Here is a 10,929-nt window from a genome sequence, read left to right on the forward strand (position 1 = left end):
ATCTCTGCACCTATTTTCCAAATATTAAGAAATGAAGGGTGGCTCAAGACCTTTGCACAGCACCGTAAACACTGACGTAAACACAAACTCAGAGGTGAAACTCGTTAAAACGAATTGAACAAAAGGTGTGTAGCTGTGATAAAGTAGCTATTCATGGGTTGTTTGACACTTTTAAAAATCCAGCCTATGTTTATAGGAATGAATGACATTACAGGCTTTATCCTCAAAGGAAGGGAAGTTTTATTTGCATGACATTGTAAATTTTAGTGGTAAAGCTAGTTAGAATTGCTTTATTGCTCCTCATATCCCATGAAAATAACAAAATGTTTATTCATGGGGCTTAAAATGTTCAAATAAATCAATATTCTTTTTAAATAGTATTATAAAACCATTTTTTTGTTTTTGTTTTTTAAGACATTGCGCTTAGATAGACTAGCAGTATGTAAGAGCGTGACCTGCTCCTCACCCACTCTAAGATAGCTGCCGAAGGCTCCAGCCCTGCCAATGTAGAAGGACAGATGGATGGATAACTTTATGGCATTATATCTGTTTATTTACAATGCAGAAACATTCCTCTATACCACTTAGTCCCTATATTATCCAGTCTACTCTTGATTCCAGCATTTCAAGAATTATATAACTTGAGAACTTCATTCTCAAGTTATATAATTCAGTCAAACTGACAAATTGACAGATGACTTGTTTTACATAACATTCAGGGTGGGATACAGTACCTGTTTATTCTTTTTAAAGAACATGAGGATTGTGACCTGTCACTCAGTTCTGAAGTGGGGAACTATCCTATTGATGATCAACACTTGGGATGAATTAAACAGGCGATTCTTTGTGTTTAGTAGAAGAGAATCATCATAAAGGTAGGTGTTTCTCCTTGTACAAATATGAAAATGCTACTGACAAATCAACACACAAATAGCATTATTAATATTTGTGTCAGGTACACCTTTATCACTGTGTGCATTCTGATGGTGGGTGTAGATAAGTGGGATTCTCTTTACGCAACCACTCATGTACACAGTGAACTACATGAACAAATTTATCATATTAAAATAGAGCAATATAATAAGAAAGATTTGTAACAGAGAACTTGGGGCCACACCACATTACATAGTTTCACTTTAAAGTGATTAAAAGAAGGTGTTCACTAAAAGGAACTGACAAATCTCTGTCACTATCTGAGAGGCAGGAGGAAAAAAATAAATCAAAAGTGACCCATTCATTGCCTGTGTGGGTGATTAGAGTGGAAAGCCTGTGATAAGAAATGCACAGGGTAATGTGGGAGGAATCATGTACAGTAGTTTCAAGTTCAACAGATACTTGATATTATTTTCTCTGGCAATATTATCTCCACAAACAAAATTTTTGGACATTGAATCTTTGGAAAAAGATGGTGTCCTATGTTGCAAACTCTAGGACCACACAGATGTTGTCTTTTAAATAATTTTTAGTTCAGGGTAACTACAAACCAATGAGATTACAATAATAATGAGTGGACTCAGGTGACTTAGTCCTAAATAGTATCATTAATTCTCGAAGAAGAGCTGCTTTTGTAAAAGAAACAATTTGTAAGATTTTTAACGGAAAACATTCAAAAATGAACTCAGTGGGAAGATATAGTAATAGTAAGAGCTTCTGTGTTGCTTTGTATATTTATTAAACAAAATAGATTAAAAAAAAATTAAAGTTAGTATGCTAACTAAGCCTGTCCACATTTTATTCACCACTTAGTCCTTATAGCATCAAGTCTGCTCTTGATTCCAGCATTAATGAAGAAGACAAATTACAGTGTAGCTCTGCCCAGAGATAATACTTTTATTTTATACATCTTGGATTCTAACCTCTTGTAAGTCATGCAGAAGGGCAGGCGGCCATTGAATTGAACAGTAACATCTGACACATGCTAAGCAACCAGGGAGAACTGGTAAGCTAGCATTCATTTTTATCTAATAGCCCTTTTCCACTAGTACCTACTCAGGTCAGCTTGGCACAGTTTAACTCTATTTTTAGGGTTTTCTATTAGGCGATTATACCTGGTACGTTTTTAGTATCTACATGGCTGGGGTTCCAAGTGATCCAAATGTGACGTCAATGGACTGCTTGCCACCAACTGGCTGTTTAGTGACGTCACTCGATAAATCATGAGATAAAAATCTGCTTCATAAAAATCTGAACTGCCACTTTTGAAACCTGTCAACGAAGGAAATGGCTGCACAAAACACAACAGCACGTTCCCTGAGTCTGACAAAAAGCCACAGACCAAAGCAGCTGGTAGACCATCGACTCGCCATCCTCCTTTGTTGTGGCATTCGAGTCGCATACAAATGATGTCACGGGACCTTAGGCTGCATTGCTACGTTTTTCCACGGACATTAGTGGTAAAAACTGAAACCGAGTGGAGTCGAGTTGAGCGGAGTAGATACTAGTTGAAAAGCGCTGTAAGTATAGCCCCAGCCTCTTGCCTCTTGATACACTGGGCCTGGCTGTGTAACATTCTAGCTCCACGATTGGCCACAGGAGCTGATCACTAATGATGATGCTAACAGGTGCCCCATTTCAGAGGTGCCATAGTGGATTTCAGCTCTGTGTAGTTTCGAATATGGCCTAATTTTCACATCATAGTGTGCAGAGCACATAAGGAGGGAAGGATGAGCACTAATGAATAGCAATGAAAATCTGGTCAACTTAAAAAATAAAAGACCGCATGTAGACTAAACGCTCCACTTCTGTTTGGTTTGAAGCTATCTCACGGAGAGAATAAAACTGCGTCAGAGATTTGACATCAAAGAAACGCACCTGGTGTATTGCCAGGATATTTCAGTAGATGCTATCCAGGACCAGTGGTTGCAGACTAAAGCATTTTCTCACGTTCGGTAAATGTGTCTAGAGATCCCACTGCATTAGTCATTAGAGTTTGTGAAGATATGGTGGTCTCCAGCCAATGTGGGAATTAGAGCTGTGAGGTGATTTACTGGAGGAAATCAGTTTTAGTTTGGCTTGAGTTTTAATGAGTCAGAGAAAGGAGAAGGAGAGAAAGAAGTGTAGAAGCATGACGAAGCCAAACATCACTTCCCTTTGCGTCTGTTTTTAATTAACTTGTCCGCCCCCACCCTGTCTCAGCTTCCCTCCCGTCTGTCTGAAATGGGAACCATAAGTCGTGTTTCACCCCCTGGTCTCATTCCATCTGAGCAGCTCACGTTGCTTTAGAGGAAGCTGTCCCACCGACCTTTCTCACCAAACTGCTCTGAAAACCAGCAAGGTGATCATGACTGTGTAACCTCCAACGTGGCTGCTACACTGAAAATGCATAATTCATACAAGGTTTGTATGGTCTGATATAACGTTGATTAATGTTATGTTACATTGTTATAACATGATTACTTTCCTTACAACAGTAAGATGATAAATTGCAATTACCAATATTTTCCACATTAACTTGATGGACTCCAGTTCTTTACCATTCTAGTCTTTCCTGTAATAAAAAGAAGGAAAAAAGAAAGAAAACAAAAAGTAGAAGGGCTGGGAGAATGAACCGTTATTTAGAATATATTCTAAATAACAAAATGAGCTAACAGAGTTGTCCATTCTTATAAGAATGGACAACTCTGTTAGCTCATTTTGTTATTTCTGGCTCACAGTATATGAACAAATTAAACCGAGGGTGTTTCCCCATCTGCAGAGACAGCTTTAATCTGGCAGCATGAGTATGCAGTAAGCATACTCATGAGTATGCAGTAAGCATACTCATGCTGGTGGAGCAACAGTGACATACTGGAAACTACGCAACAACACATAGCTTGAAGCAACATACCATGAAACACCAATCAGTGCCCACAATTGTTCCCCAAATTTTTTCAAGTTACTGGAGCAGTGAGTTTTTTTTAAAAAGCCTCTTTTTCATGATGACACAAACAGCGTAATGATTACTCTGAGGTCTTTAGAATCATTTGTCACACTGGATCATCAAAAAAACAAGCGTAATGACTATCAAAATTCTCATGAAGTAAGAAAGCACAGTTATTGCTTCACAGCAAGAAGGTCCCAGGTTTGAATCCACCATCTGGCCTTTCTGTGGAGCACGTTCTCTCGCAGTGTGTTCCAGCTTCTTCCTGTGGCAGCTGGGATAGACTCCAGCTCCACTGTGAAGGTTTGGGTTCATGGTGCGTCTGGTTAGAGCCAGACATTTCCTTGTGTCAGACAACAGTTAAATTAACCTTTTATTATATAAAGCTGTTGCTACCCCTTTGTTAAAAAAACAGCAAAACAAATGGGTATCAACGGGCAGTTTTAAAAGAAAGAAGAAACAAAAATATAGTTTTAGAAAAGAAAGCAGACACAAATTTTACTGTAATTTTTGTATGTAAAGACTACTTCGTGTATTTTTAACTAGAGGAAAAAGATTCTAACTTTCATTGTAACTGCTTAATTTGTTAAGGCGCAGACTGGGATATGCCTTGGTAATTTAGTTTTATAAAGAGAGAGATAGAAGGGGTGCAGTACATTTGGCTTATATGGAAAATATTCCTGGTTCAAGACTGGGATGAGACAAAGTCAGCCTCAGCCTCAAGCCTGGATGAACGGAATAGTTGCTTTAAGACGGCAATGGATCCATCTGGGAAAAATTATTTTCTTTACAGGTAGCTTCATGTAGGAGAGACAACTCTGATGACATAAGCTTCAAAGTCAAAAGAGAAAAGGAAATGAAACAATCAGTAGTAATGACCAGCTACACCTGCAACATCAACTTTTCATCGCTGAGGATAAAAATGGATGCCAAACAATAAGGACCTTGTCTTCACTAGCTTTTTGATTATATACCTTAAGGAAAACACACACACACACACGCGCACACACACACACACACACACACACAGAGATACTAAAAAACTCCTTTGTCCCACACGCCATCAAAATGTTTAACTCCTCTCTGGAGGGGAGAGGGAGGGGAAACAGGAGGGCAAAGGAGGGGGGAACAACTAAGCTGTAGTGCCTTTTCACTGTGCAATACTTTTTGTTAATATCCAACGGTGCAATAGACTCACAATACTTGAACTGTGCAATTCCCTTGTATTCTTATTCCTATTTATTCTATTTATCCCTTTTGTATAGTCTGCATTTATATATGTCTCTGTATTCATATATGTGTATATATGGTATATTTCTGCTCACATTCTGTCGGTGCTGTGCTATTGGAAACCGAATTTCCCGGAGGAACCCACCCGAGGGATTAATAAAGTTTCATCTAATCTAATTTAATCTATCTACACACACACACACACACACACACATACACTACTGCTAAAATCAAAGTGAAAAACAAGGACAGGCAACTTTGTGTTAAGTTACCTTCAGATCCCCCCATGTGATGTTTTTGTGTAATGTATGTATGGTCGGAGGGAAAGATGGCGCCGCCATTGCGTGCAATAGGTCGGCAGCCTTAACATGAAATTTCCCCTTGTGGGATTAATAAAGGTATATCAAATCAAAGCAAAGCAAATCAAATTTCCTCATTTCTGGTTATGACACTGTTTCAATTCAGTTTTGTTTTAAGGTGTGACATATACACCTTCAACCTTTCTCACTGAGAGGGCTTGCCAGAGCTCTTCCCTTTGGAACCTACCGCTTCTTCTGTAAATGCAGGTGAAGTGTATCACAGCTTGCATTTCAAAAGTACTGTGTAATTACAATATAAGAAGGGAAGATTAGGCTACTGTATTATAAAGCTTGGACCCTAAATAAATGAATATTGCAATGCAAGCAGGAGAGATTATAAAAATCTCTAATACGGTCCCCAATATTGTGTAATTAAAATGTAAAAAGCAGAAAGATTGTCTTTTTCCTTAACTCCGGGGTGCTCATTAAATTAAAATGCTTACACTATCATTTTTTCTCTAAAATGTTTTACGTGCTTGTTCTGTTGTATCTGTCTGTAACCAAAGTTATTGTCCTCATCAAAATTAGTCCATATCTATAAGCGATACGGTGCATAAAAATATGCCTAAGGCAACAAATTGCAACAAGCTAATGGTTAAGTAATTATAGATATTTGCCAAAGGTCAGCTGCAGTAAAAAAAATAATACACTTCAATGTAATAGCTTATTTACTTCTTTACATAGTGATGATAAATTTCAAATAAGATGGCTTTTTTGTTTCTGAGAATTATTATGAGTGCAGTGTAAACATAAATCCTCAAATATTCAAAGTGACAAGTTAACAAAAGGAGTTATACTTTACACTTTATCCACAGAAAATCCATCCATTTTCTCCCATTTTCTCCCCTTGTGACCCATTTCAGGGTCACAAGGAGGCTGGAGCCTATTGTACGCCCTGAACTGGTCACCAGTCTGTCGCAGGGCCACCAAGTTATAAAAGAATTATACAAGAAAAGAAAGATTTATGGTTCTGTCAACAGTGAGATCTGCCTAAGGAGCTTTTACGATAGCTGAAGGAAATTTCAGCCTTAATGATACAGGACTGGCAATGAAGTTAAATGTATGTGACCTTTAGCTGTTAAAGGCCACATAGTGAGTGATAGGAGATGATAGGAGAAGTGAGAAGTGAGTCTAAATGACCCAAACAACCACATGACTCTGACAAAAGATATGATTCACTTTGGGGTCAAAATGAAAAAGATAATCCAGAAAAGGCTAAGCCCATTCAACAGTGAATGCATTTTCTCTCATGATCTGGCATAAGTAACAAAATACAGTACTGTGCAAAAGTCTTGAGTCAAATGAGAAATAGATGCAGTGATTTAATGAAAAATATGTAAACGTGCATATACAGTATGTAAGGCAAAAACAGAGTAGGTACAGCTTTAACAAGCTTGAAAGTCAATATTTGGTGTCACCATCTTTATTCTTCTACAGCCTGAACTCTCATTGGTAGCTTACGTTGTCTTCAGGAATAGTTCTCCAGGCTTCTTACAGGACATTTTAAAGCTCCTCTTTAGATGTTGGCCGGATCACACATTGCTTCATTTATGTTGAGTTTTGATTCTGAGGAGGAAAATCCATGACTGAGTGCGTTGCATTGTATGTTTTTCTATCCAGGTATGTTTTTGCTGTTTTTGCGGTGTGTTAAGAATCACTGGCACACTGAAAAATGAAGCTGATGCCAGTCAGATATTTTCCAGATGGCATTGCATGGTTGTTTTTCAAATACTGTTTATGTTATGTAGATAGATTTTAGGCCAGCCACTTCATTCTACTTGTTTTTTATTTTGTTTCCTCAGACTTTCATATTTGTCCTTTAAGGAACACATTGCACACCTTGTGTGTGTACCATGTGTTTTGTGTTATTTTTGTGTTATTTTTTTTCATAGAGTAAACCAGAGGAATGGAAACAAATTGTGCTGTGTTGCAACGCACTGCTATTAGTAGAGTGCCTGAACATACAATTTAAAATTGGTTCTTTGCTAAGTTGTCTATTATGTATAGAGACAAAAAGGTTCTTTAAGTTAGGGGCCTTTTTTCTTTTCTTTTTTTTCTTAGATAGATAAGTGTTAAGTGTTGTAACAAACAAACAAAAAATCCTCTGAAAATGGTGACGTACAAGAACTGGACTAAAACTGAGTAAAGAAATAAAAAAAAAGAAAGACCTTAAAAACATCTGGACAGCTATTGCTAAAGACCCCTTTCAAAATTGCAAAGAAACCTTGCTCCTTGGAACTAAAATATTAAGATTTCAGAGGTGACTAAAGCCTTTTTTTTGCACAGTAATGTAAAAACTTATGTTCTCATTTTGATTGCATCACATGTTGGCATAGCAACATGGCAAGGAAGTGGAAAAAAATACAAGTGATCTGACAGTTAGATGACATGATGAATGTTGAGTCATGTGTGGCTAAATTTAGAATCTCCACAAGAGCTTTATAAGGGTTAGAGATTGCAGGCTGTCTTCATATTGCCTTTCTCCACCAACAGGACACTTTTCATTTCAGGAAAATCCAGACACTCAACAGATTTATTTCTCTTTTGGCCCAATTGTTATAATCTTACAATTAGATTTAATAACATTGCTCTAGCTTTCTCTCAAAAACAATTAACCAAAAAACCAAAACAAAATTTAACAGAATAAAATTAAAAAGTGTGTTATAGAACATTTTAAACAACAACAGGTCTTTTAAATGTCATGTTAAAGTCCTGTTTCTGAAATAAAATCTTTTATCTGAATTTTTAGAGAATAATGATAATGAGTTTCAAATTCATCCTTTTATCCACTATTGGTGAACAAAACAGGAAGTAATTTTTGAAGATCCGTGTTGATCCTGACCTTTGGTCTTTGATTTTGAAAGTTTAGCTTTACTTACAAAGGTAATTCTTAAGTCTGACCCTGTAGGGAGGTGGTGGACTTGACTTGAGACATGGCAGTAAAAGAATCCTGAATTAAAATTTGTGGCTGAATTCTGTAAAGATGGAGCAAAAAGTGTGGCTGTGACTTGTGCATCTACAGAATAATGTCCTAAAATTGAGTAGCATGATCTTTAGTGCAGTGATTCTAATTTGCTGAAGCTGTACAAGCATTAAACAATTTTTATATCAGTGTGATCCAGCCATCAGGGTAACTCCTACTAAATTATGGTAATTAAAGATAAGGTGTCACTAGGTTACGGCACTGTTTGGCTAAACGATCACTGCCAAAAAAAGATTTGGCATTGCTGGAAAGAGATTCAGAAATTGACTCTCAGTGAATCTGTTTAAGGAGCACATGTTAACACAAAAGAGACAAAAATCTCTTCAATGTAAGATCTTATCTTTTTATAGTATAATGAGCCTCTAAAATGTCAGAAAATATTTGCCTTACATGTTAAAAAATCATCTTCCACATTATTTTCCTGTCTCTGAACAAACTCCGTGTAAACACTCTTGGTATCAAAATACCAATACCAATTAGGTATCATCCTTGCCTAATTTATTTATTTATTTTTTTAGCATATAACCCCTTTAAAAATATGCTTTAGTTCACATTTTAATCCAGAAAATCATTAAACAACATATAAACATCACCTGTGCAAAGATCTATGCTTCTGAAGTGAAACAGTGAAAAGTGTCTGCACTTCCAATAAATAAATATTCAGGCGTTATGCAATGTGTCCAAATCTGGCACACATTGCAAACCATATGTGAGTTGAATTTTTTGTGTATGAACAGCAGAAATTATTTAATTTCATTTACATGCCTAGAAATGCTTGTTTTTTTTTTTATATTTTTGAAGAATTACCCATACACTCACATCCAGTGGGCCCATTCTCCCTTGCGTCATAGATGGTTTAAACGGACTCTGGCCCTTTAATCTACAGATGTTTGTGATTTTTGTGTAACATTGAGTACTCACAAATGCATGCTTCAGTTCACTAATAAGTTAAAAACCATGAGGACATATACATCTTATATCATATAAATATCTTTTGTATATCTTTGAACTTGAATATTTATCATTTGCACAGAAATTTAACATTTTTTGGTTTCACAAATCTGATCCTTTTTATGTTCAAAGAGCTTTGAGCACGTAAAAATATCAAAAAAATGGTTAAATGTGCATGCACGGATGACCTGCTGTGGACAAATGTCATGTTTTGCATGCAGGTTTTGAGACTCATCGACAGCAAATAAAAGATAGGTGCAGCCACAGTTTATGAATTCTGACGCATGAAGATGTACAATTTCACCATCTCCATCCTGATGAGTAGAAACCGATGTTACGAGTGAAGGGTGGATCTCCCTGTTAAATTGTGTGCGGAAGTTGGCGGATGAGTAAAAATAAATAAATAAATTCAGTTTTATTTATATAGCAACAAATCACAACAACAACAGAGCGCTTCATTTTTTTCTTTTTTAGACTCCTTTTTTTAATTAAGTAAAGTGAGTGACTGGGACCATAAACCTGTTGAGGTCAAGTCTGGTGGCCATTTTTAAGACTTCTATAGAACAGGAAGCCTTCATATTCACTATACAGTCATCTTTTAGACTATCATTGGACTCCTTTTACATGCTCAGCTATGCAAAAATCCTCAAGAGTGTCAAGAATTGCAAAATTTGGACCTAAGTGGAGACTGCCAAGCAGACAAACAACAAAACGAAAAATGCTGGCCAGTGCTATCCTCAGCTTCTAGGAGAGACACCTGTGTTATCAGTTCAAATCTTACATCACATTGTTCTCAAGTTATTTCTCAAGATTTTCAGAAAGCTTACTCTGACCAGATTGCTGAGATTGAAAGTCATCCAAGATTTTAGTAGATCTACCTATGAATTTAAGAGTTATCGCATTCACAAGATTTTTATAAAACCTGACCTTAGACCTTGAGGTCAAAGTCACTTAGATTTGAACTCATCCAAGATTTTTAGTAGCTGTACTGATAGTATTAATTTAAAGCTCCCATGTCATCTCATTCGTGAGATATCGCATTCAGAAACTCGGTGTCCACACACCTAAGAAGAGCTTTATCTTTATTGTCATTATATAAAAAAATACATTTTAATTGGATCAAGGTCACTGGTTATATTGTTGTCATGTGCTTTTATGTCTGTGTGCATAAAACTGAGGGCAGGTGTGGCTTTTTCGAAGAACAAAACAAAGAATGCAGTTACTAAAATAATTACATGCTGTTATTTTTGTTGATAGTTGCTCTTTTATCATCATAGGCTATTGGTGATTTATAACATTTATCCATCATAAGACGTGTCTTCATACTAATCAAAGTACAGTATAGGCTGAATTGGTTACATAATGCTAAATGACGTCAGTTATGTTCCTTCCTTGCTTGCCTGACCTGTCATTTCTTCTTTTGTTTTTTCCTCCACCTCGAGCTCTTTCTCTCCCTTCTGTGTGTGTATTTGTTTGTGTGTGTGTGTGTGTGTGTGCTGTTCTTGTCTTTGTGCAGCATTGGGACCTTGAAGAAGTTCCTGCTCTTG

This window comes from Oreochromis aureus, linkage group 11 (genome assembly GCF_013358895.1).
Source record: "Oreochromis aureus strain Israel breed Guangdong linkage group 11, ZZ_aureus, whole genome shotgun sequence".
Classification (NCBI taxonomy): Eukaryota; Metazoa; Chordata; class Actinopteri; order Cichliformes; family Cichlidae; genus Oreochromis; species Oreochromis aureus.